The sequence below is a fragment of the Macrobrachium nipponense genome, chromosome 27 (assembly GCF_015104395.2).
Source record: "Macrobrachium nipponense isolate FS-2020 chromosome 27, ASM1510439v2, whole genome shotgun sequence".
NCBI lineage: Eukaryota > Metazoa > Arthropoda > Malacostraca > Decapoda > Palaemonidae > Macrobrachium > Macrobrachium nipponense.
In genome coordinates this window covers 24,307,429-24,335,114 of record NC_087216.1, presented here as the reverse complement: position 1 = coordinate 24,335,114, position 27,686 = coordinate 24,307,429, and the positions used below count along the sequence as shown (strand labels likewise).

Genomic DNA, 27,686 nt, shown 5'->3' with positions numbered 1-27,686 from the left:
CTTGCAATTTTCCTACTCAAGGCACATTTACTATTCCACCAAGGTACCAGTCGGACGACGGGTTTCCCTGATGTTTTAGGAATTGACATCATTGCCCCTCCAATCATTAATACTAGCAAGATATTCGTAGGCAGCTGAGGGGCAAGGAAATTCATTGGCCTTACGATTGACTTGGGTAGATTTTTCATACAGCTGCCAATCTGCCTCCTTTATCTTCCACTTGGGTAAGATGGGGAGGGTATATTTTGTACATATTAAGATGGATGGATAGTGGTCGCTTCCATAGAGATTTTCATCCACTGACCACTTATAATCTAATCGTAATGACGACGAACATATTGTAAGATCAATTGCTGAACTAGAGTTATGGGCTACATCAAACCTTGTAGGAGAACCGTTGTTCATTAAACTACATCATTGCAATCTATTAATCTTTCAATTATAAGTCCACGGTGATCACACCTACCTCCCCCACAAAGTATGTTTTGCATTAAAATCCCCCATCAGAATGAAAGGCTGAGGTAGTTGGTCTAAAAGTGATTGCAAATCTTCAACCTCTAATTGTCTTGGATTGCCAGCTCTGTCCACCAATCGAGTTTCTAGGCCAGGTTCTAGATAAAGAGAGCACAGAGTGACCCATTTATTGATGAAAATCTGTGTTGCACAAGCTTGCAGTATGGAGTCTAATTTGATAACTTTTTGTGGTAATGACTTGGCCGCAATAATACATGTACCACCATGATTTAACGTTCACCTACAGGTGTGGAGATCTGTGAAAAATAAAGTTCTGTCCACAGTTAGGAGAAACATTACCAGTTTAGTCTCTTGCAAACAAAGGGCAGCTAAATTATGCTCCTTGAAAAGGACCCGGACCTGTTCTCTGTTTGAATGGAAACCTCTATGTTCCACTGACTAGCCCCATTATTTACTATTAATTTTTTTTTTTTTACTTTTTGGGACTTGGATTGGGCTGGTCTGGAAAGACTTGGTCTTGGTCTTTGTTTCATAGAACTTGGCAGATCCTCAAGAGACCTGCTATTTCCTCTCGGGTTGGGAACCCTACTATGGTGTGGGGATATAGGTGGAGATGATGAAGGAGTGCGGGGTCTCTTATTTCTAAGAGGCACCGTCTCTGCAGCGTGCACCTGAGCCTTATGAGGTGCACTGATTAAGGTGTCATTCTGGGACATACCCAGATCAGGCAGTGAAGCTGCCTGTGAGGCTTCTACATCAGAAGCCCGAGAGACCTCCCAGAAGCCAGAGGAGGCCCATCGGGAGGGGACAAAGGGGCCTTCTTGGGTGAAGGCGGAGATGCTGAACGTACTTCGAGCTCAGAAGGGGATAGCTGAAGCTTTTGGGCTTTGAAGTTGGCATCCTAGTTTGATCATTTTTATTCGATTTTCCAATTTTCACTACATCACTATATTGAGGTCTTGGGAACAAAAGGTCTTTTTGCCGGCCAATACTTAGATGTTCAGCATGAGCTTTCTCTAGGCTGCTCCACTTCTTTTTTAAATGACTCACATTCCTTATGCCTTGCATTATGATTTCCCTTACAATTTATACATAATATTGGATTAGAACATTCGCCTTCATGCTTTTGTAAAGAGCAGGCAGCACATAACTGGTTTCGAGTACACACCTTTGACGAGTGGCCATATCCAAAACATATGAAGCATTGGAGTGGTCTATGCTTAAAAGGTCTACATGAAATCTCTCCTTGTCAACATATACATAATCAGGAACTTCATCATTAGTGAAAGTGAAAATAATCATTCTTGACCTTGGAACCTTGAAAATCTTCCACACTTTATCATCACACATTTCCAGCAATCCTCGTCAGACAGTTCATATAGGTCTTGACTAAAAACCACTCCCTTAGCATAACTAAAACTATAGTGTGGTTTGACCTCTTTTATCATATTAGTTATTTTCAGTTTAGAGATCATGTGACCTTGTCTATAAGACTTTGCATGGACCAAAAAACTGTTCTTTCCAAATCTAGTAATATCTGAGTTGGTCATTGCTCCTACCAATGTTCTTTAAATGTTTCCTGAAGTGGAAAAGATTACAAAAGTGGTATTTTGTTGAAACAATCAGCACCTGGCAGGTAGAGGTGTCCTCACCTTACGTTTCCCATCTGAAGTTTCCTGACTGACTCTAGCTGGATAAAAGGAATCTACTTCAATATTCTGGGGCATTTTAGTATTAATACACACTTTAATTTTTCCTTATGTAACACTTGAAAGCATTCATGGCATTCTTATGAGTAGTAAAACTCAATCCAAACCCTCCAATATGCAAAATCTTCAGTTTCACAATACTTAATAACTTTAATTTCACCATATCTTCCAAACATTTCCATAAATGCAACACAATTTAAATCTGAGGAGAGAGAATCAACATAAAGGATTCTCTCACCACTACTAGAAACTTTCCATAGCCACATTCAAGGTCTTGCCATGGTCGTCTTCTGTACAATTGAATTTTCTATAGGATTGTCCTTGTCCGTGCCAGAGGTCGAAGAGGAGGGTAGTGTCAGGAGGTCGCATTGTCCGGGGGAGGGAGTTTATCATAGGGTCGTTATTCATTAATCCTTAAGCAGAAATTTGAAAAACCTACTGCAAATCAGGCAGAAAAACCAGGCCCCCCCCCGCATCAACCCCTCTCTCACCAAAGACACTCAGCAAGAGATTGACTCCCCATATGTCCACTCCCTACCCTACCCCGAAGGGATAGCTCACCATAACATGAGTGGCCTCAAGTGTAAGCAAAACCCGCTTGATAGGACTGAGGGCATAACTAGTATGCAATCATCCCCATTCATGTACAATAGAGGGCACACGGAAAGAATGCCGAGAGTCCTACCGTAGAGACTATACCTCCCCGGATTCCTGCAGGCAAGTCCCCCATAGGTAGTTTCCGCCCCGATGGATATTGCTATGAAATCATATCAACATCCTCAGGGTCCAAACATACTCGAGAGGCGGACCAAACCTCTACAGTCTCTGCCATTTGGATCAAGAAAGAGCCAATGCGCAAGAGCCCAGCCCTGCCCAACCCATAAGAAGGTTTTAGTGAAGAAGGGGGGGACAGCTAGGTTGAGCAACTGAGTTAAAGATAGTAGAAGACAGGAAACAAATTTAAGTAAGAGGAAAATTGAGACTTTTGGATTCGAACTGGGAGATATTTCTCCAGTTCGGAAAGCCCTCTTGCGCCGCTATGCATTTTCAGCAGTCAGCTGAAAACAATGCATAACTTCGTCAAGGCAGTCTCAAATCAAAGAGGGCGTCGAAGATGAAGCGGAGGTACTTTCTGGAGGACTGATGGATGGGTATTTGAAAATACGCGTCCTTCAGGTCCACTGAAAGCATGAAATCGTTCCCCCTGATCGAGTCGAGCACTGAGCGTGCGACTCCATCGTGAACCGCGTGTGCGAACGAAGCGGTTCAGGGGAGAGAGGTCTATCACCGGACGCCAGCCCCCCCGATGCCTTCTCCACTAGGAAGAGGCGGCTGTAAAAGCCCGGGTGACTGGTCCTCCCCACGATTTCTACAGCTCGTTTCGCAGCATGGTCTTGATCTCCTGTGAAGAGCGTTGTCCTTTGCTGATCCCCGGACATAGGTCTGTAGATGGGACCGGTTTGGAGATGAGGGGGGGACCGAGACTCGAAGGGTAGTAGATACCCCTCCCGAAGGACGTCTACTATCCAGTTCTCGCGCCGTAGCGCTGCCAAGTCGCCCAATGGCTCGCCAGGCACCCCCCACTTCCGGCAGCAGGTGAGGGGGAACGCCGTCCCTAGCGTTTCCCTCCTCGTTTCGACTTCTTTCCAGCACCTCCTCGGGGAAAGGAGGGCTGGGAGGAGGGCTGGTTGCGGCCTCCTCTAGCAGAAGTTGAAACAACTGGAGTCTTCACACGGGGTTTGGACGGTGCAACCGTCTTCGCCGCCGTGGAAGCGCTAGCCAAGCTCTTTGGTTTGGCCGCAGTTACTCGAGGTTGCCCAGAAACCTTCGAGACTGCCTGGTGGACTAAGCGGTCACTCTCGTCAGTGCGCCGCCGTTCCACCGCAGCGTCCACCTATCTCTCCAGGAAAGAGGAGCTGGGGAACTCCTAAGAGGTCCATTTCGTTATCCGAGTGCCGCCTCACGCCCGGGCCCCCGGCCCCCCTTGGTCACTCGGGTAAGGACTGCGTCCCTACGTCGAAGAACCAAGTTGGCCCAGGGTGGTTAGCAGTCTGATGGGCGAGGTAAGAGATTGCTCTTCCTCCAGACTGGCACAGTCTCCTAAAAGAAGCGTCGTCTCGAGAGCAGAACTCCCAGAGACGGCCGCTACTTTGGATATTGTGAGGGACCACAAATCCAACCAGGAAACTGCCTGGAATGCTGCCATAGCGGTAGATTCCAGGGCAAGTGCCTCCTGCTGCGAGAACCATAGGTTCTCCGACAGGAGCTGCTGCAGGGACACACCTGGAGTCAGCCTCGCTAACTCCGGGTTAACCTGTTTCGGCAGTATCGGGTCTTCCGATGGCACGTAGAATCGCCTCTGCCGCTGTAGAGGAGAGGACAGCAGCTTAGAGGACCGTCCGGATTTTCGCGAGTCCTCCCGTTCCATTGAGGGACGCTAGATTCTCCACTGATCCAGGACTGAGTCCGCAAGCTCTGATCGTGGCAACCCATCATCATTTTGGGCTCCTCTTGGGACCCCAAAATGACTCGAGCCGGGACGTGGGCTCTGCTGGTGGTAGCGGCGATCCTTCCGCGAGGTCATTATGCAGAGCATCAGCTTAATGACTTCCGCCGAAGTCCTCTGTATCTTCGGGCGGCGTTCACAGCGTCTTGTGGAGTAGGACCGTCCAGTCCCTCCAGCAAGAGCATATCCCTCGATACTACCTCCTTCAGAAGGAGGAACAGCGACAGACCCCTGACGGTCGCCTCCAACTACTTGCGCGTACGTCCTGGTCGGTCCTAAGACCGTGCCTGAGCCGTACGGCGTCAATAGCTGGGTCACGAGCGGCGCACCTCTCGTGATCGCTCCCTCGGTACCTCGCTCCTCCCGGTATGCCCGAGGAGGTTGAAGGTACCGGGAGAGGCAGACCTGACGCTCCCCCCTCGCTCGCTGGCAGGACCAGCGTGCGTGGAGGGCTGCTGCTGATCGTCAACCCGCGGTGACGGTCGAGCAGTAGGCCTAGCGTCGCCGCTCGCCTGGGGCGATTGGCTCGGCTGAGAACGTCGAGACGACTCTAGCGTCAGGCGAGCTGCCGCTGGTCACCGTCTCCGCCCGGTCCCATCGGGAGCGGCGGACGGGTGACCTGCTAGGCTCCCTTTCGCGTCGAGACCGGCCAGCGTCCTCTCGGCGCGTCAAACCGCTGGTACCAGCCGTGGCTGGTACCGGCGGCCGTGGGGACTCCTTCCTCGCCTCAACCCGTGGCCGGTCAGCGAACCGTCACGTCAGCCCCGAGCAGCCAGTTGATCGCTGCGAGAGCGTCCACTGGCCTGGCGAGAGTCGTGTGCACGACTCTCGCCAGTCTTCTGCTCCGCGCCGCTGTCTTGACGGCGAGCAAGCTCGGACGTCAAAACTTTGGCTGGACGGTCCTCTTTGGAAGAGCGTCCACTCGGTGCTTCTCGCGAACGAGAAGCGGCCGAGACGGAACCTGGTTTAGGCGTCAAAAAAGAAAACCCCGCTAGCACCAGTGAGGGAAACGCACCAGCCGAGCTGATGCACCTCTGGTCCCCGTCGACCTTCTTCTTTGCAGAGAAGCGACGGGCCCCCGTTCCCGAAGGAACAGGAGGACCAGCAGAAGAGCTCCCCAGCTCGCCTGAGCGAGCCGGGCCCTTAGAAGATCCGAAGGAGTCTTCTTAGGGGGGAGGAGGCAGCCTTCTTCTTCTTCGGCTGTTTAGCCTTAGAAGTCGAAGGGGAAGGAGAGGCAGCAGACGACGAAGAAGACGATGAAGACGACGACGACACCTTCTTCCTCTTCCTCTTCTTCTTCGCCAGGCTCCGCAGAAACAGACGTCAGGTTCTTCCATCCAGGAGGGAGCCGGGGCAGTTGCCGAAGCAACAGGGCCGACTGCACCTGTCCGGAAAGACCTGAGCCTTGTTACAGCAACACCCAGTCAGCGGAAGGAACAGGAACAGGTCCGGGAAACAGCAGGAACGGCAGGAACATCTGAAAGGGAATGTGCAGGCCGATCTGAAAGGGAAAGCGTAGCTGGAACGGCAACAGGTACGGCAGGCACGGCAGGTACCACGGGAGAGCCAGGCGTCCTGTCGACAGTCACCGTCATCCGTGGCACTGGCGGCAGGTCCAGGGGGGTACTCTTGGGGCAGCGGAAGTCCGGGGTCGGCAAAGGAAAAAATCCAGGTGGTGGTGGCACCGTCCTCTTTGGCACGGCAGCAATGGGTTTTTGTACCGCCACCGTGGGTGTCACCGACATTATATGGGGCGTATATACCAGATGTGGTGGCATCTCATACGCTGGTGTCGTTATTGAGGTAGTAGTGGTGGTCACCGCACCATGAGTGACCACCGCCGACCCCGCCAACCGCTGAAGCAACCCCTGGATGCTGGGCACTCCCTGCAGTCCCAGCGACTCCCACACCTGTCCCAAGTCGTCCTTCACTGATGGCACACCTGCGGAAGCAACAGTCGGGTTAATTGGAGGGGCTTGTCCTCGCAACCTGGGGGGCGAAACATACCCCCCCCAGAGCGGACGGAAGACCCCGAGTACAGCTGTACGTCCGGGTAGCGGGCGCCCTCCTCCACACTCGACGGATCGAGAGAGGAAAAGGACTCCGCTACCCCCCCCGCAGGGGAAGGCGCGAAACGTGGGGGCTGGCCGGGAGGCAGGAAAGAGGACGAAGTGTCCGTCACCAAAGGAGTCACTGGACTTTCCGATGACTTCTTGGCCGGCCTAAGTCTCTTCCTGCCCTCGTACAGCACCCACTGCGCCTCGGACCAATTCATACATATTACACAAGGTTCGTTGCGGGAGCACTCTCGCCCCCGGCAACGAGTACAAACCTCGTGGGGGTCCACATCAACGAATGACCTGAACCCTCCACATCTACGCCCCTCCAGCCCGGGACACACTCTACGGGCGACTGGAGGGCGCGGTGATATCTCCATTTCTTCCAATTCACTCATTGCAAGATTAATAGAATTGTGAAAAAGTACTTACAATCACTCCTGATTTATACAGAAAGAGAAACAAATACTCAAACTCAAAGCAAACGACAAGCGGGCAGAGCGATGGCGAACACGTCCTTCCCACACACGGCCGAAAGCAAAAGTGATTTGTTTACCTCCCAGTCGCGCGGCGCGCGACGATCGGACAAGCAGTTAACTACCGTTCTCCCCTTGTTCGAAGCTTACGACCGTTCCAGCTGCTGCTAGCTACTTCCTATTGTTAAAGGACCGAGGGTTTGTATTACGTATCGGAACAAATATTTTTTCCGCTTCCGCGCTGACTCTGAAACACCTCCGGCACACGGGAGACAATTTTTTTTTTACCGCTTTGGCATAGAGGGTTAACTACTTGTCCGGCCGTGGCAGTCGCTCGACTGCGAGGAGAGGAGTCACTTTGCTTTAGGCCCAGGAAACGCAGAGTGTGGGGTGGCATGAGGTGGGACTATATGTAAAGGACCTCAGGTTTGTATATAGTTAGGAAAAATACAATTTTCAACAAATTGTTATTTGTTCCGACACGTATACAAACCCTCGGTCTTTTAACAATAGGAAGACTCACTTCTTGGTGGGTGGAGTCTGAGTCTTATGAACAGACTGGTGTTCGTCCTACCTTGGTTCCCCCCCTGGTCGTTAAGAGCAGAGGGAGGGATCCTAGCCTCTGCCCAGCTGACCGGGGTGTGCACTGCAGGATGAGTGGTCAGACATCTGGACCAAAATTTATAAGAGGGATGGCAAGCACCTCTCTATAAATAGCAAAAGGCAAGACTAGTGTCCTACTTCAAGAGCCAAAATGAAGTCATGGGTTTGTCTCTTGTTGGCTTCCACTCCTCCCCTTGTTGGGGAGTGGCGGATAAACACTCCTATCCCTACTGAAAGGGATAGGATGGAGCTCAGTTGTGTAACTTACCTGCATTGGCCTCCTGTTCAGCGTGGTGACGACCGCGGCCCTCTGCCCACAGGTAGAGGAGAAGAACGAAGGAGGAAGAGGAGCCAGTCACACCCTCTGTCACTCGTCCATTCATGCAGTCACATAAGGATGCGATGCTGTTCGGTCCGCTCGGGTGCTGGGTAGACTACAAAACTTGTTGAGCAGCCACCATGGCTCCGAAGGAAAAAGTGTCAAGGACCTGTGGGTAATATCCTGAAGGTAGAATGAAGCGAGGTGGTCTGGTTAAAGGCCCAAACCCCTGCCTTCAGAACCTGTGCCAGGGAGAAGTTCTTGCGGAACGCAAGGGTTGGACCAATACCTCTGACTTCGTGGGCTCTCGGACGAAAGGGTACGGGTTGTCGTCACTACCATCCGCGTCGTAAGCCCTCCTGATCACCTCACGCAGCCAGAAAGAAAGTGTTGTTCTTGGAAACTTCTTTCTTGGTAACCCCGGTGCTAACGAGAGGCATCGACACTCAGGCTGCCGGTGCCGAGTTCTCTTCTCTTCAGATAGCGCGTAGCGCCCTCACAGGACAAAGCAGCATCTCATCCGCATCATTATAGGTGCAATCCTTGAGGGAGGGGATCTCGTGAAAAACTCGAACCGGTCGTCAGGGACCAAAGGATTCTAAGTCTTCGCTACGAAGTTCTGGATGAAATCGAGTGTCACGGATCCCCATCCCCTGGAATGCTTGACGTCGAAGGAAAGACCATGAAGTTCCCCTACTCTCTTCGCCGATGCCAGGCCCAGCAGGAAGAGGGTCTTGAGGGTCAGATCCCTGTCTGACGACTTTCGCAGTAGCTCGAAGGGTCTGCAAGTCAAACTCCTAAGGACGAGAGTCACATCCCACCCGGGGGCCTGAGTTCCCTGGGTGGCGGGCAAGACCTCTCGAAGCTCTACATCAGGAGGGAGATCTCGAAAGAAAGAGGAGATATCCACACCTCGCAGTTTGAGGACTAGGGCCAAGGTGACTCTGTATCCTTTAACTGCGGGAGACGGAGAGGAGCTTCTTCTCGGCGGAAGGAAGACGAGGAAATCCGCTACCTGCTGAAGAGTGGCTCTGAGAGAGAGAGAGACCCCGTCCACAAAACCAACCACAGAAGACAGACCCCTTCCCCTGGTAGACAGCTGCAGAGGACTGTCTGAGGTATCCAGCCATCTCTGTTGCTGCGCTGCGAGAAAAGCCTCTCGCTCGCAAGAGATGGTGGATAACAGCCAACCGTGAAGACACAGGGACTTGACGGACCGGTGGTACCGTTCTACATGTGGCTGGCACAGGAGGTTGTGCCAGGGGGGAATCTCTCTCGGCGCTTCGGCAAGCAGAGCCAGCAGGTCAAGCCGTTGGGTGCCACCAGGATCATCCGAAGGCGCTGATCACTTCGCCAATCAGACAGAATGGGGGAAAGGCGTTAACAAAGAGGTTGTCCCATGGATGTTGAAGAGCGTCCTCTGCAGCTGCCCATGGGTCCGGCACAACAGAGTAGAAAACCTGAAGTTTTCTGTTGTGCCGGGTGGCGAACAGATCCACGACCTGGACGCCCCCACAGGTTGACGAGCCTTTCCGCCACGTCTGGATGAAGGGACCATTCGGTTCCAATCACCTGATCCCGAAACACTTGGAGAGCGAGGAACGCTGCCTTGAGCTCCAGGATGTTGATGTGAAGGTGTTTGTCGTGATGGTCCACACGCCTGCAGTCAGCAACTCCTCCAGGTGTGTGCCCCATCCCTTGCTTGATGCGTCTGAGAACAGCAACATCTCCGGAGGGGCCCCAGTGCAAAGAGGCACTCCTCTTACGAGTTTCCCGTCGTCCAGCCACCAGGCTAGGTCCTGCCTCACCTCCTCCGTGAGGGACACGGGGAAGAAGGGAGGGTTTCTTGCCTGTGACCAACACTAAACCTTTAATCTCCGCTGAAGAAACCGCAGGTGAAGACGTCCGCGAGGGACTAGCTTTTGCGAGAGACGACAGGTGACCGATCACGACCTGCCACTGCTGAGCTGGTTGCTCCTGTAGAGACAGGAACTGTCTTGCTGCCCCCCTGCCCTGAAAACCCATGCTGATCCGCGAATCTGCGGGGAAGACTCGCCCTGCTACGTGTCGATCAGCTGCCAGGTACTTCATCCTCTGCTTGGGCTCGAGGGTCTGACTTCTCGTAATTCACTACAATCCAAAGTGGGCCAGCAGGTGGACAAAATTAAATCTTTTACTTTTCCAAATTATCATGAGGATCATAAAAATAAAAAATACATACATTAGTGACAAAGGAATGCAATATCATAGATTGCAAGTAGTTGTTAGTATCAGTGTTTTACAAGCTTAAACATGACTAAACAAGCTGTTCTTGGCTGCACACTGTTTTCCATACAAAAAACAATTTATTGTTTCTTTAGCCACAGTTTACGAAAGGTGTGTTGTGGTAGTCATATTTCAAAATGTTATTGTCATGATACAATATAGTTTTATGCATACTTACCTGGCAGATATATACTTAGCTATAGACTCCGTCGTCCCCGATAGAAATTCGAATTTCGCGGCACATGCTACAGGTAGGAGGTTGAAATCTATCCGCCCCAGCCGCTTGGGTGGCGGGAATAGGAACCATTCCCGTTTTCTAAGTCAGATTTTCTCTTCCACTGTTTCCTGAGGGGAGGCTGGGTGGGCCATTAATCGTATATATCTGCCAGGTAAGTATGCATAAAACTTTACGTATTGTATCATGACAATAACATTTTTATGCATTCAACTTACCTGTCAGATATATACTTAGCCGATTGGCACCTTTGGCGGAGGGTTAAGAGACAGCCTAATTACTGAATAGACAGGAAACAACATACGTTGTAGGTAATAAATAAATAAAACCTTGGTTCCTATGTGATTAGACGAAGGGTTGACCTCCTAGCTATTGCTAGGAATCTGCTTCGTCTCAAGAGCCTCAGCGAGGATGTGACCTATGGCTAAGAGTTCTTGTAGATCTGTCAATGGGGTCTTATCCACTTACTCAACAGAATCTAATGGTTATTTGTCAAAGGGGTCCTATCCACTTACATGACAAAACACCTATGCCTAGTGGCATAATTAAGGAGCACAACACCGATTCCGATCACCTGATCTCACACGAGGGTTAGTGCTTAATTTGAAAAAGTTATCCCCAAACTCCCTTCAAACAACCCAAATAATAAAAAATTCTGTTAAATTAAGATTTAACTCACTAGTTAAGGATCAGTGTCGGCTCCCTATCCCAGCAACGTATCCGTAGACACGTATAACCAGAGAGACGGATCTCTCGTAGGTCAACTTGACATCCTTCGTATAATGGGAGGTCAACCCAGAGTTGCATCTCCCGTAAATGACAGCTAATATGTACTTAATGACATATTGTTATGGAAAGAACAAGAATTCATAAAAGCTCTCACTTCATTCGCTTTTAATTCTCAGCTGTTTGAAGGAATCATCAAGATACTCATGAAGTGTTTTAGTGATCACATTGTTTCAAAGAAGACCAGGGCTTTCTTAGAAATGGATCTCTTCTGGATGAAGCCTAGAGCCTGGCCGGCGCCTCGCGTTTGCCTGGCGCCTCGCGCCTCGGGCCTGGCACCTCGGGCGCTTGCCTGGCGCCTCGCGAAAACCTGGCTGGCTCCTTGCGCCAGCCTGGCGCCTCCGCGCATTGGCTGGCGCACGTTCCGCCTCTGGCGCCTGGCTGGTTGCTCCCACTTGCTAGAGCTTCGAGCTTGTTAGAGTCTCGAGGATGTCTGTCGATGTCCCCATCGAACCCTCTTATCTGTCCGATTTGTTCGCCTCTAGAAATCTAAGCCAGGTTGGAGGCCCGCTCTTTCTCCTCACCAGACAATGACAGTGATTCTTGGGACTGTCTGCCTCTGGCATTTTTTACGCCGGTTCTGGCATTTAGCGCCTAGTTGGCGCTACATTGTCCGAAAGTCCTAAACAACCACAATAGTTTATTAGGAGACTTTGAGCTCTCGGCCTCTCCGGCAAAAGGGGAGGAGAAGTAGTCAACTACATCCATAAATGATATGAAATCTAACAGTACGAGAGATAAGAGTCTTACTCCGAAGAGGTTCCTTCGTGATTACTTCTGTTGGTACCGAGATCTCTTCTTCAATGTTGATGAGGTTTCTCGTTGTAGAATCATTCCCTATCCTTGCCCGAAGGAAGGGAAGGAGCCTGGAAGTCGAAGGAAGACTCAGAGTGAAATTGGGCGGACCCTGATCTTAGCTTAGCTCTTTATATATATCGCTCTGAGTACCAACTGGGCAGCATTTTGAGCCCTCATCGCATTCCAAAAACTCTGTAGGCAAACGTTTCAACCATTTCTTCTTCTGTAGATGAAAACGTAAGGACCCTGTCTGAACAACGAAACTCTATCTGGAGCATTGAGTTAGGAACAGAGGGTTTTAGTTCTTTTGCCAGACATATTATGCTGGCAAGAACCCATTGCCGAGTTTCCGTAGAATCTGATGCGAGATTCCAATGCACAAAAAATTCACTTTTCTTCTTGGTCGTATAGGACCGAGAGAAACGAGGAATTCCCTCATAAAATTTCTGAAAGAAGTTTTATGAGGAGCAGTTCCATCTTGTCAGAACACGGAATCTGAGGCCTCCAAACAAAAAGAATCCCATACTAAGTGCATGATATCCTACTCTTATCGTATAGAGGTATCGTATAAGATCCCGAAGATCTTAATTCTCTCGCTATATCTAATTCTCCTTGCAGAGACAGAATATAACCTTATACTGCATTGTTGATAGAAGATATATACAAAGGTGATTCTTCCCTCTGAAAGGGAAGAAAAAAAAAACCCGTATGTGGTTCACAGAGGTATAGGAAGAGGACAGCTTCCCTATTCCAACCAGCAAGATCTGCAGCAAGTCTATTTCTTTACCATGACTCTTGCCTTTTACCTTGAAAAAATCTATTATGTCTACTTCTGGTCAGTCTGCATGCAGACCGACTCAGAGTGGAGAGGTTTTACAGGTCTATATAAAGGATTCTAATAGAAACTCCAGACTCTCTGGGAAATTTCTTATGACACATGCTGTGAGAAGAACGTTATAACCTCTGTGAATCCAATATATCTAAGGCCAAAAATGAAGCATAAAGGTATCATCTTTCTTCCTTTGACGCCCTTTATCTTAACATCTGTTAAGAATTTATATTTAGGGGAAAAAGACTAAAGTTTATTCCCCTTTCTTTAAACTAAAGATGGCGTAAATTGCTACATCTCTTGGGTCAAGAATAATGAAGTAATCTATAGGAAGCCTGGTCGTCTTGGCCACCTTGCGAAGTGATTATGAAGAAGACTTCTCTCAGGTTTTTTACAACTCTCTCCAATAGATGCTAGACATAAGTTAACAATTCTTATTGTCTATCGAGAAGTTTCTCACGGACACGTGCAACATATTGCAGCGAATCTCTTAAGAATCGTAACATTCCGTGTCTGATTTCCAAATAGGTTCTCTTTTGTCAACGCGAACCTGGGCGAAAAAAAGAGATTCCTGATCCTCTTTGTGATATGAGAGAGCTGTGTAATTGGCCTAAATGATTAAAATAAATAATTTCATAGTTCCTTGGGATCGAACCCATTTTCGATTAGACAGGGAACGAAATCAGTAACGAAACTTGCCGTTACTACGCCTGTTGTCGAAGAGGCTAGTGAACTCTAAGGTAAGGTTAATAACTCGCTAAAACGAGAAATTATCTTGGATGGCGCTTCTAGCGCAAATTGCGCCAGGCTGGCGCTTCTGGCGTATTGCGCCAGGGTGGCGCTTCTGGCTCATTGCACCAGGGTGGCGTGCGCCAGGCTGGCGCTTCTGGCGCATTGCACCAGGCTGGCGCTTCTGGCGCAATGAGCCAGGCTGGCGCTTCTGGCGTTTCCGCTTCTGGCGCATTGCGCCAGGCTGGCTCTTCTGGCGCATTGAGCCTTTCTATGTTTATTCCGTTCTCAGTAGGAAAAAAAAAAAACTTTTTATGGACAATATATAGTCCATTCAGGGAAACAATTTCTGTCACAAAGAGAATGATTCCCAAAAGACTTATCGAACTTATCCTGAGCAATCTTCGTTCTTTAATACGATTATGCTTTCTACACATGCTTCTCGAAAGCCTGAGATCAGGGAAACAACTTCTGCCACGAAGAAAATGATTCCCAACAGACTTATCGAACTTATCCTGAGCAATCTTCGTTCTTTAATACGATTATGCTTTTCTACATATGCTTCCAGAAAGCCTGAGATCAGGGAAAACAACTTCTGCCATAAAGAATCTCTATAATTCTGTTACATTGCGGTAAACAGAATTAAACTAGGAAAACTTTTGTAAGGATACTAGGAATTCAGTTGTCAACCATAGAGTTAACTTCAGTATGTGTATATGACTTGATCATACCGTAGTCTTAAGGTGAATTCTCTACTACATTCTTCCCTCGCCGAGGCCGAGAGAGAATGTAAAATCTTCTAACTTCGTTCTTTTCGTCAATAAAACGAATTAGTACTAGACGAAGGAGATCCTAATGAGAAATAAGGATCGAAGAGAATCATTCAAGCTTCCTATCCATGGACATAATGCTGTATCTATGCCTCTATTACTTGAAAAGCCTCTAATCAATAATGCGAGCTCATACAAGTCTTGTCCAACTCCAAACAATTGCAAAGTTCTCATTCTGAAAACCGGTTTGCTGCACATATACAGAAGAGGATGACGTATAATCCTCTTAAAAGTAACGAACTAGGAGAAGGAGGGGTGGAAGACCTCAAGAGACTCTACGAATTCTTGCAATAAAAGGGTTGCTAAGGTCTTGTAAGCTGAAAGACCTGCACCCTCATTGACTTCCTAGTCTGATATCTCCCATCTCTTGTCCCATAATGTTGGGAGAAGAGTGAGTTACCCGAGGAGAGCACCTCTCTTCATAAGGTGAAGGGTTTAAAGTAGAACCAGCTCCATCCTGACAAGGGTTACGTTTCGCCTGTGCGACATCTTGAGGACCTGGCAGGTGAAGGCTGATCCTACAAAAAACTTCTCTCCAAATCAAACCATTGTGATAGAGACGAAGTCGCTTATGCGACCACTAGAGTCCTGTCACGAGAAGTATGTTCTTGGGTTCTCTTCCCGAGAAACTTCCCACAGATTCAGACACATCCTGACACGGGCGACAGCCGCCTGTGCGACATTTCGCGCCCCCCGTCAGAGGAAAAACTGATCCCGTGACAAATCTCAAGAGGATACCCTGTTTTAATTTCCATCTTCCAACACAAAGAAGCTGGAAATCCTGGAGCCTGGTGCCTGGTTCCTTTAGTAGAAGTGCTGTAAGAATTTTATAATTCGAAAGTATTTCCTCATTGGAGACTCGTTTTCTAAAACTTCTTCCAATTCGAGAAGATCAGAAGGAGATTAATCCCTTTCATAGGTAATTCTTCCTTAGACCTCACTTTCTGTAAAGGCAAAGGACTTCTATCATTGAGGAGACTGTGACGTCACTGCTCTATCCTGTGGCACCTATCCAGTACTGACCAGACCCCACGTTACTGAACTTTGTTGATCGGAAGAGAAGCGGTATTTCAACGTGGTATGGCCTTTGGCTAGTGCCTTCCCCATGGCATTCCTTCATGCGCTTTTAGGAGGATCTTTCATCATGGTAGACGTCTCGGCAGGCACCTGACACTTGACTTGCACCTGGTGCCTAGATGAAGCTATGCTTTTGTAATGACACTACGTATATCCACCCAATTTTCATCTTTCTTTATTCATAGCATAAATGAGATTATCTTGTATATTCATAAGAATCTTCGTCGATGAATCTTCCTTCTCCTCATCCGCCGAGGGTAAGGAGGTTTAACCATAAGGGGGAAACACTGTTTAGGATGCCTTTTACAATAGGCTATCCCCTGGCAGTCTGGGACGTTCTACAGAACCTGCCGAGGGGACGCCTGATCGGTGGGGATTCTCCATAACCTCCATAAGGCTTTCTACATTCCTTCTCCTCTGGGCCTGTGAGCTTGGAAGAGGTCTAGGCCTCCTGGGAGCGAGATGAAGCCGATCAGACTTACCCTCCATTGCAATGGGGGAACACTAATTCACTTCTTACCTTCTAATAGCTCGCATTTGGAGCTATATTCCTTTATCTTCAAATTGCAATATGAATTTGTAGTTCTGTAAAGTAAGAAGTGATGAGGATACAACACTACTAGTACTGTTAATGCTCTAACTGCTCGTTAGTACGAGAGCTATAAAACTTCTAAAGGAAGCGTAACTAGTTCTATGTTTTTCTGACTTCCTCGATAAGGAAGTTAGCCTCAATCAATTTTAACTTTTATTACACATTATTAATGAATAAATATTAATATTTCCCTTCTTGCAAACTATGTGAGTGTCTACCGAAAACTTCGGTAGTTACACGTAATGTATTCTTCAAAATTTTCGAAGCCAAATTCGTTAAAACAGTTAATAAACGTATGCCGAACCAAAGACCCAGTACTTCCTGCAAATGATAGCCAGAGATCGATGGCGATGAACACGAAAATCCAAATCAGGAGGAACTGCAAACGTATGTTTACATTCCGGCCGATAGAGAAAATCTGAGTTAGAAAACGGGAATGGTTCCTATTCCCGCCACCCAGCGGCAGGGCGGTAGATCACCTCCTACCTGTAGCATGTGCTGCGAAATTCGAATTTCTATCGGGGACGACGGAGTCTATAGCTAAGTATATATCTGACAGGTAAGTTGAATGCATAAAAATTACTTTTTTGTTCATTATTGAATGTATTAAAGGTCTTGATTTTTATATTTATGATCTAAATGTTGGGTGCAACAGTTGTTGATATAAGTCCCTCAAAATTTGTTGAAAATTTTAGGCATATAAAAGTTTATGGTAGAGCACAAAAAATTGCAAAGCTGTGCAAAGATTCCCAATGGTGTTAAATGGTTGCAAAGCTTTGCAAAGATTCCCAATGGTGTTAAATGGTTGGTAGATAATTAAGTCCCAAACAACAGGAGGAAAAACTTTTTGCCACTAACTGCCACTTTTTTTACAGTGAATATAATTGTCTGGACAACTATGAAAAAAAATATTATCAAAAGATGAAGATACCAGGTTTAAGAGTAATAATGAGCCATTATATCTTTTTATTTCAGATATATGGACAATAACAAGGTGCATGAAAATGGATGTACTAACCAATATCTGTTTAATGAAGCTAGTGAAGCGATAAAGAATGGACATAAGCATAGTTTTCATGATGGTAAACTACATAATTAACTGCTTGGAAAGATTGAAAATATTATACGTGATGACACTATAGCAACAAATATTGTGATTAACTTTCTGAAAAACTTAAGAATTAAGTGGAGAACTGTTAACAGAACCAGAAAGTTATTTCTAAGTAAGTAACCAAGGTTGGCTTGATGCTAAAGTGTATCAAAACCCAGAAAATGAAAACTCCTAAGAAATCTCGAGGACGACCTAGAACAGAGAGTTTTCAGGGCTCATCCGAGAAAACAAAACGAAGGAAAACTGCAGAGCTTGTTAACATATCTCCTCATAAGCTCACATATGCTACATGAAGAGTTCTAAGAAAGAAGGGACAATCAAGAATGGCTAAATCTTTAGCCCAAATTTCTACTGAAAACCAATGTACTTCATCAGAAAATATCAGTGTTTTTTTTCTGCAAATGAAGCTCTGGCATTGATCTTAGACTGTGCCTTTCAAAAGAAGCTATCAAAATTTGAGGAATAAAACACTTGAGAAAAAATCAAAAGTTTTTCCTTCTTACAACGATGTTCGTTCTGCCAAAGAAGAGTGCTTACCTTCTCCCTGAAAATTGGTTAGTAACTGATTATTCTGCAGAAGTGACCTTACAAGATTTATTAGACCACACAACAAGGAGAATATTTGAAGTAGTATCTTTGAATGAAACAGATTTAGAAATAAAGCAGTTAAAGTTAATTTGTAATGTTGGATTTGATGGTACAACTGGTCAAAGTGTTTACAAGCAGATTCGAAGTGATAACCAAGAACGAGATGTAATTTTCGAGTCCTGTTTATTTGTAACTTGTAAGGTACCTTTACAGCTGAGTGGAAAGACAGAAGCTAATGGGAAAAAATTATCTAATGGAAAATAAAAATAATAAGCCCTCATCACCATTTTTTTGCAGACCTATAAGGTTCAAATTCATGAAGGAAACTTCACAGGTTTTAGTGGAAGAAGAGCAATACTTCAAAAATGCTATCCATATACTTAGACCAACTCAAGTTAAAAACGATGTTAGCGTCATTCATGATGTGAGCATTACAATGATAGATGGAAAAGTGGCATCCTCTTTATCCCTTGTCACCAACTCAATGCAATGCTGTACTTTGTGTGGGGCATCACCTAAGCTAATGAATGACATAGAGAAAGTTTCAAAGAGACCCCTGTCAAATGATGGCATCATGTATGGACTATCAACATTACATGCCTGGATAAGATCTATGGAATGTTGCTTACACTTGTCATACAAGTTGCCTATAAAGAAATGGCAGGCAAGAACAAAAGAAGAAAAAGCAAAGGTTCAACAACAAAAATCGAAAATACAAAAAGCTTTTCATGATAGGACAGGATTAGTGATTGATATGCCAAAACAGTCAGGTTTTGGGACGTCAAATGATGGAAATATGGCTAGAAGATTTTTTCAGCTTGCTGAAACATCAAGTGAAATTCTTGAAATTAAGATAGAATTGCTGAAAAATTTGCACATCATCTTGTGTACTTTATCATCTGGGTTTGATATAAATGTCACAGCATTCAAATCCTTCTGCATCGATACCGCTAAAATTTATGTGGAAGAGTACAACTGGTATTATATGCCTCAGAGTTTGCATAGAATTCTTATTCATGGAGGTTCAGTGATTGAACAGTTTAATCTGCCAATTGGGCTTTACTCCAAAGAGGCCCAAGAAGCCAAAAACAGTCATTTTGCCAGAAAATATCCAGAAAAAAACTAATGAGGACTTAATGCGACGGTTATTCTGCTCATCCAAATCCCCTAATAACATCAATGAGAAATCAGACAAAAAACACATCTAAGAAAGATCTGCAGGTGACCGTACACTCGGTAACTCTCGCGAACGAGAGGCCGAGATGGTACCTGGCGCCAAGGCAGAACCTCTGGCGCCAGGCGAGGAGGTACCGGTGTTCCCGGCGGTTCCTCCGGTCCCCGTCTTCTTCTTCCCCTTACGGAAGGAGAGACGGGCCCGTTGTTCCCGAAGGAACAGGAGGACCGGCGGAAGTCCCAACCGGTGGGGGGGAGGAGGCAACCTTCTTCTTCTTTGGCTGTGGGGCCTTGGAAGTTGAAGGGGAAGCGGCGGCAGACGATGAAGACGACGACGACACCTTCCTCTTCTTCTTCGTCAGCTTCCTCAGCACCACCGTCAGGTCTTCCATCCAGGACGGAACTGGGGCAGTGCCGAAGCAACAGGGCCCGACTGCACCTGTCTGGAAGGACCTGGGGTGGGTGCAGCAACACCACAGGCAGGAACGACGGCAGCAGGAACTGGTACCGGCACTGGAGCGGCAGCATACTCAGGAACAGGAGGTGGGGCAGGAACCAACAGCATCCTCTGCACAAGAGGCAGGTCCAGGGGAGAGCTCTTGGGACACCGGAAGTCCGGGGCTGCAGCAAGAGCAGCAAAAACCAAGTGGCGACGTCACAGCGGGCATCATAACCTCCGGCAGCGGCGCCTGCACAGCAGCTGTCGGGTCACCGTGGCTACGTGTGGGTGTACACAGGTCGCGGTGGAGCAGCGTAGCCAGGGGTGGACACCGGTTCTTGTGGTAGTCTGTTGGTGGTCGGGCCGTGGATTACTGGCATGGACCCTCTCACCAGGTGACTCAGCAGCCCCTGAACAGTCTGTGTCCCTCGAAGCCCCAGCGAGTACCAGGCCCATCTGAGATCGTCACCCATGGCAAGCAGATCTGAGGAAGGAAAAGTCAGGTGAGTTAGTGGGGGTCCTCCCCGCGCCCAGGGGGGGGGGGGGGGGCAGTTCCTACCCCGAGCAAATGGAGGACCCCAAGTACAACTGGTTGTTGGGGGGTATCTTGCCCCCCCTCTCCATGCTCGACTGATCGAGAGAGGAGAAGGAGCGAGAAACCTCCTCCGAAGGGGAAGGAGCCATACGAGGGAGCTGAGATGGAGGGAGAAAGGACGAAGACGTGTCCGTAACCAATGACGTAGCCGGAGAACCCTCCAACAACTCCTTGGCCGGCTTACGCGGCTTCTTCCTCCCCCCATAGCGTTCCCTGTGCTCCTCCGACCAAAAAACACATACAGCACATGTCTCGGTGCAAGAGCATTCCCGCCCTCTACACAGAGTACAAAACTCATGAGGGTCAACCTCAACAGATAATCGAAAGGCCCCACACTTACGGCCCTCCACACCAGGGCACAATCTGCGGCTGAAGGGGGGGCGAGGGGGTCTCTCCGGCTCTTGGGATTCCATTTCGAATCTCAAAAATCACACAATTCACTGTAATTGTATACAAAAACACACGTACTACTTATGTATATCCTTGCACAAATACACACAGTAAAAGGGAAAGAAAAAAGCCTTCACGCAGTGAAGCAAACAAAGCATACGACAAGAAGCGGGCAGAGGTGAGCAACATGTCCATCCATCTACGCAGCCGAAAGCAAAGTGACTCCTCTCCTCGCAGTCGAGCTGACCGCCAACTGCCGGACAAGTAGTTAACTACCGAACCCCCTTGTTCGAAGCTTACGACCGGTTCAGCTGCCGCTAAGTACCTTCCTATTGTTAAAGGAACGAGGGTTTGTATACGTATCGGAACAAATGTTGCTTTCCGATGACACTTGTTTGCCTGGTAAACCACTGAGAGGTACATAACCTCAAATATTTTATATCCTGATTTCTAGTTCTTATTTCTATGCCACTTTTTTTACTCAGTACACTCCATATCATTAAGCTGTAAAGTACTTTCTGATATTCATATTTACACAATACACATTAAAACATTTTTTCATAGTTCTCCATTCCATATAGCTTACTAATTTATATTAATTAATGATCTGCCAAAAGAGTACAAAGCCCTCATTAGTTTCTGCAGCTGTTTACAATGCTGACCACTATTAGGTTAGCAGACTATTTAGTCAAAGGATTAAGGCTTCTCAAAGACAAGGTGTCACTATGGATGCAGCAGGCAGGCAGATAAGAGTTCCAACTTCCATTCCAGTAATCCCCTCTATTTCCATCAAAAGAGGGATAAAGATAGCCCAACACAGCTTCTGGCCTTCACAGAATCTGCCTAGGGGTGTGCAACAAAACCTGTTTGGAAAGGGGACACTGAATTCTAAGAATTCATTCACTCCTATGGAAGTAGTTCCCTTCTGGTTGTCAAGTTTTAATGAACTACAGGGATTTTCTCTCTCACCTCATTTACAGTATGTATTCTATGTTCCGGTCCCAATTAGTCAAGTTTACTAATTGGTCTTTCATTAACTTTTTTGTTTATTTCCTACATAAGAATCATATTAAATACCAAATTATCATGTTGTTTACCATGCCACTTCTTACAAATTTATTTTTATCTCAAACTGCACCTATAGTTTCTTATCCTTAGCTAGCCATGCCCTAATCACTTAATCGTTATTTTATCTTACTACCTTTAGCCCCAAGTTTCATCTCAATAGAGATAGCACAGACACATAGCAAGCTTCACTATGATAAACTGGACATATCCAAAAGACTAAAAGGAATCAAATGTCTACATGGCTGTACATGGGGCAAATTGATTGAATAAAGCCTGGTTCTGGTTCTCTATAGCAATAGATGGCACCAGTTACCTGCCTAAAACCTGTTTGATTCCAAAGGCATTAGAAATTCAGTGCCCCAATCTCTGAATACTCTTCTCCAAACCTCACTTCCTATACTAAAGCAATGAACATGCCTATGTGTATGTAACAAAACAAATTCATGAATATATGTAAAAGCCCTGTGTGAAGACTATAGAGAGTACATACAAATCTAATTAAATTAATAATTCTGTGCACAACCTGTGTACATACCGGTAACGGAATATTCTGCAACAAATCCATCCAATGCATAATTTGTGTCAGAGTACAGGAGGATAAGCATGAACCCCGATTTAGCAGTTACAAGGGGTGGGACTGTTCTACCAGAGAACACTCCAAGCATAAGCGATTCATATGTGTTGCCATCGTATACATAAATGTGGTCGTACGAACATTCACTCTGAATACTTGTGATGTTTAGTGTTATAAACTGGCCAGGCGAGGATGCTGAAAAAAAAAAGTTAATTAAAAACAATCCTTAATACTACCTTAAAAATATAAGTTAATTAAAAAACAATCCTTAATACTAACTTAAAATATAAAGTATAATAAAGTATTTTCTCCATGTCATCAAATACCTAGTGCCCATTTATATGTTAAGCATATCCAGCATTATCTTGTGGTGCCTTGGGAAATGAGTTTTATTTAGTTTAGTAAGTAATTATACACAGAGCTGCAGACTGAAAATAACAAAAGAGATATGCTTATACCACACACAAGTCATAATACAGTAGGCTAACAGTAGAAAAAAAAATCCTATACATAATTTAATGGGTGAGGCAGGTTTTCTAATGCCTTCTTGTCAGGCCATTCAGTTATATTGACAGCGCATACCACACATATTTCTTTTTTCTTTGGTACCCTCTACTGTTCATAAAAACTGACAAAAGTAAAACATAGCCATCTTGCAAAATCTTGACTTATTTTTTATAGTTCAGCATTTTCTAATCTTGTTATAAATGATTTAGTTCATATTTTCATTTCCAACAATAAAGTAAAATGCAATGCACAGGAAACTTCCGAAATTTCTCATTTCGAGCAATTTCACATCTCATACCTCAAATACTGTACTTATCAGTATCCATGATTTCATCAATACCACTTGAATTATTTAAAAACAGATCATTCCTTCAGAAGTAGGTAGGATGGAATAATAAAATAGTTAATATTCTTATCTCATAATTCAAAACCACCAAAAGGGGGTATTTGCCCTGCAAATACCCCATCACAGAGACCATATATGTAGTCCTACTACTGTAATATAATACTGTTTAAGGAATGGGATTTACTACTTACCAAGTAGCCATGGGTAATATGTGTATGGGTTACCCATGTAATATCTAAATATACAGTAGTACCTCGAGATACGAAAGGCTCAACTTACGAAAAATCCAAGTTACGAAAGCCAATACGAAAAATTTTACTGCTCTACATACGAAAAGTTTTCAAGATACGAAAGGTTGTTGCTATAAAGTCCCGAGATTCGCCCGGACCACCGAGAACAATTTTAAAACTCCCGCGCCGCCAACTGAGTAAACTCGCCACCATCCTCCCGCTCTCGCATTGGTTCCTGATGCTAGTCACCCCATAAGGTCCTGCTCTCCTATTGGTCAGCATCTACCCCTTGTGCTTTAAGTATTCTATTGGTAAAAGGTTGCTGTAAATTGAAAAACTTAGTCTTCATGCAATACATTTAATAAAAAAAAGAACATTAGATAAAGATAGAATAAAGAATAGAAATGAATGGTTATTATACTGTTTGGTAGTTTCAGTAGTTGAAGAGAGATAATGAAAATTTATGGCTTACTGTGTAAAAGTGATTGCTTGGCGATCGTTTGATACTCGTAAGTGCTGGATGTAAACAGACGTTTGGAAGCTTTTTTTTTGTTTGTTTATTATAGTTAATGGTTACTTAATAATTATTTGAAATGAGTACATGCAATACATTTAATATAAAAAATGTGAATTAGATATCATAAAATATAAAATAAATCAGACCGCCAACAAATACGCATTTTTTAGAATTCTTCTTCTGTTTTATTATTACGTTACGTATACGTATTACGTATGTTTCATTATAGCTGTCAGTAACTCGGTATCTCCGTTAGGTAAAGATAGAATAAAGAATAGAAATGAATGGTTATTATACTGTTTGGTGGTTTCATTAGTTGAAGAGAGATACTAATAACAATTTATGGCTTACTGTGTGCTAGGAAAAATGATTGCTTGGCGCTTGTTCGATACTCGTAAGACGGGTAAGAGCTGAGAATGTAAACAATCGATTGGAAGGTTTGTTTTTTGTTTGTTTGTGTATTATAGTTAATGATTAATTAATAATTATTTGAAATGAGTACATACTGATTATTTATACATTTTATTGGCATATTCTAAGCTTTTAGCTCTTAGGTTTAGATGTCAGAATCATAGACTAGGCTACAGTAGCAACCGCTAACATAGGCTAGGCTTATTGCTAAGGGACATATGCTAAAATCCTAATATATGCAGTAAAAATGGGGTTGAACATTATATGCAGTTGAATATTACTCAAGTATGTACAGTATTTTGCCTTTTTGGAGTCATATTTCTTCCGTCGTAACCCTAGAACATGTGTTTTAGGCCTGGAAATATAATTTACTGAGGTGTTTTTGGAGGGCTTGGAACGGATTAGCCATTTTACATGTAAAATGTGTTCCAAGATACGAAAAACTCTTGATACAAAGGCCGTCTCGGAATGGATTAATTTCGTATCTCGAGGTACCACTGTACAAGAATCCCCCAGATAATCCATGTTGTCACTTCTGTAAGTTTTTGAATGGGAAACATTTCACAAGACAAAGACCTGTACGCACTGCTGTGCAGTTATGAACTACCCCCTTAACAGTCATTAATTCTAGTGACAGTCACGTACGCGAGCTGGTTCCCAATAGTACCTTACTTTTATGCTCCTACTCGGAAGTAAATTTTCATAGTAATTGTTTTACACTCCAGGATTCTCAAAAATTAAAATGTCTTTACCAGCACCACTTAACCTTCCTTTCAAAATGTCTATCTCCCATTGTGGCTTTCCAGATCCTGTTATGGAAAAAGTTTATAACTGCTGGTAACATGAATACTGCCTTCAAGATAATTATAATAAAATACTGTACCGTCTTGTAAAATCACAGTAAAATAGTTCCCAAATGCATGTGAAAAAAAATACAGAGCATTTCCAGGAACCCACTATTTTTTAATTGTCTTGAAAAATACGTAATGGGTTTGCTAATCTTGACAAGCCTATTTTTTATCATTTATTCTTAATGTGTTACAAGCTTAGTCTTTCAGATGTGAAGACCACTCCATACACATCCACAGAGCAAAAATGTTCAAACATCATAGAGAACTCTCCTCTTTACCGAAATAGAGTTAAGATGCTAAACTGTGGATACAGTACCAGTATGTATGTATTTACTTCTTACTCTCTTTCAACATATTTAGCATGTATTACAGTAGTCTAAGTGTGGGGAGAGGGATCAAGGATTGGCAAAATGAGCAGGCTTGACCTATGCACATTAATTTAGTTTTCATCTTAGAATTAGACTATGGTAGTTGCCATCTACCTGTACTGGCATAATTGCAATGCAAACATGATGTGGTGTTAGGGTGAGTTTTAAAAGAGGTTACCAAGTACAGTATATGGCATAGCATAAATTTTTTAGTGTATTATTATGATTAATTATTATTCATCTGGATGGAGTAAACTAGCTGGAAAATGTGATGTTCTGCACATTTCTATAATAGTACTGTACCATCATTTCTTTATGTGTGAAAAATAATTCTGGTTAAGTGTTGGTTTCACTGATTTAAAAGTGTAATATTCATGATGTTACTTTGAAAATTTGCCTCTTCACAAAACATGTTTACTTCAGTGAGGTAATTTGCAATATCTCTTAAGTTTATCTATCTCTACTACTCTTTGATAACATGCCTATACGTATTCACCAAAATGTCTGATCCTAAAAAAGGGAGTGATGTCCTTCCACACCAAGGTAAGCAACATCATGACAGTCTAAAACTAATACCATACAATATTTCAGTGTTTGTAACTACATTATGCTGTACTCACCTTGCATATCTTATCGCTAACCTTAATGCTCGTCAGCTGAGAGACCTGCTTAATTATGTTGAAGCATGAATGCTTTCATGCATGCACAGAAAAAACAATGCAAAATCACCAGACCAATATTCAGGACAATGCTGCATTCAAAAACATTATTAGCCATATCAGTCTGGAGAAAGCAATCTCATAGTATTGTGGTTGCCAGCAAAAAATAATAAAAACAAGTAAAATAATAAAATCTTTAACATATTAAAACAATACTCCTAGGTCTGAGGTTAACAAATTCTTAAAAAAAAAAAATAAATAAAAAATTTCAAGTGCACAAATTTCCACAGGTCAAATACATTCTTATTCCAAAATGGAGATATATTTAATATCATCTCTCTGCAAAGATGTTTCCCCTACATGCCAACATTAGATCCCCCCTTTTTTTTATTCACATGGAAGTCTTCAAACATAATATAAATTAATTCAAACTGTTAGTTTCCTTCCCTTCACTTTAAAGGGATAAAGGTTTGGAATGATTTTTTGTTTTCCTCTTTTTTTTTTAATTAATATGTTCAATAGACAGTAAATATAAAAAACAAAGACAAACATAAGCAAAAATCGGTCAATAGTCTGGTCAGTAACTGGCAGGAACCAGGCCATGGTAGTAGTCTTCAGTTTTTCCTGGCTGTGCATGTCCGTGAATTCTGACACACACGTGCAATACTAGTTAGTTGAATTTCTCTGAAAAAGTTTTGCATTTTTACAGACGTATGGCCATGAATTCTGATACGTGCATGAATTTCTCTGAAAAAGTCTTGCATTTTTGCAGACATATGGCTGTGAATCCTGTGCAGAGTAATTTCATTTTCTGACCTCATTTCTCAGGCTGTGACCCAGTTTTAAACTTCTATGGACTTCAGGCCTTGTATTGATTTCGTATGATGCTAGGTTAGCGTCCTACATAAAGCAAGATACTGTACTGTATATTGATTTCCATTATTTTGGAACAATTTGCTACCTAATAAAAACAAAAAGAACTTCTCTGTCAATCTTAATTTTTTTTTCAACCTTCGCAGAATGTTAAGTTGGGTGGAAGAATAATAATTCCTAAAGACCTCCGTAATAAAATGCAGGATTAACAGCAATTTCATATGCATCGTTTGCGAGCATGTCAAGTGAATACTGGAAGTACGATAAAATGGTTCTTTTAATGCTAAGCTGGCAGTAGGCCTAAAATAAACCATCTCTGTAAAATAATGGATATAAATTAATATAATAACCTTACAATAAAATGGGCCTATGAACAGATAACGAACAAAATGAAACTAGTAATAGTGAATTCAATTATCTAACGTTAGGAGAAAATAGGTCTGAGAACCGAAACCGACTAAAATCGCACCAACCTTTGATGAGCCACTGGCAGTGGGACGCCTCAGGGTACTTGCCCGGCCCGTCGGTGATGACACCCCAGGAGCCCGTCAGGACCTGCCTCGTCCGGTTGCACGAGGCCTCCCCGGACCTCTCCAGCGCCCAGGAGGTCGCACAGGACCTCAGAGCAGTGCCAGAAGGAAGAAGTGCCACATGGTAGCCGAAAATAGAGTCGAATCAAGCCTAGGGTCCTAAAATTTAGG

General features: G+C 44.7%; 1 protein-coding gene across 1 annotated transcript in view; it reads left to right on the top strand.

The window, feature by feature from the left end:
• The window catches only part of LOC135200629 (ataxin-3-like), a 237,658-nt gene that overhangs the window by 162,478 nt on the left and 47,494 nt on the right, over positions 1 to 27,686 (top strand). The window lies entirely within an intron of this gene.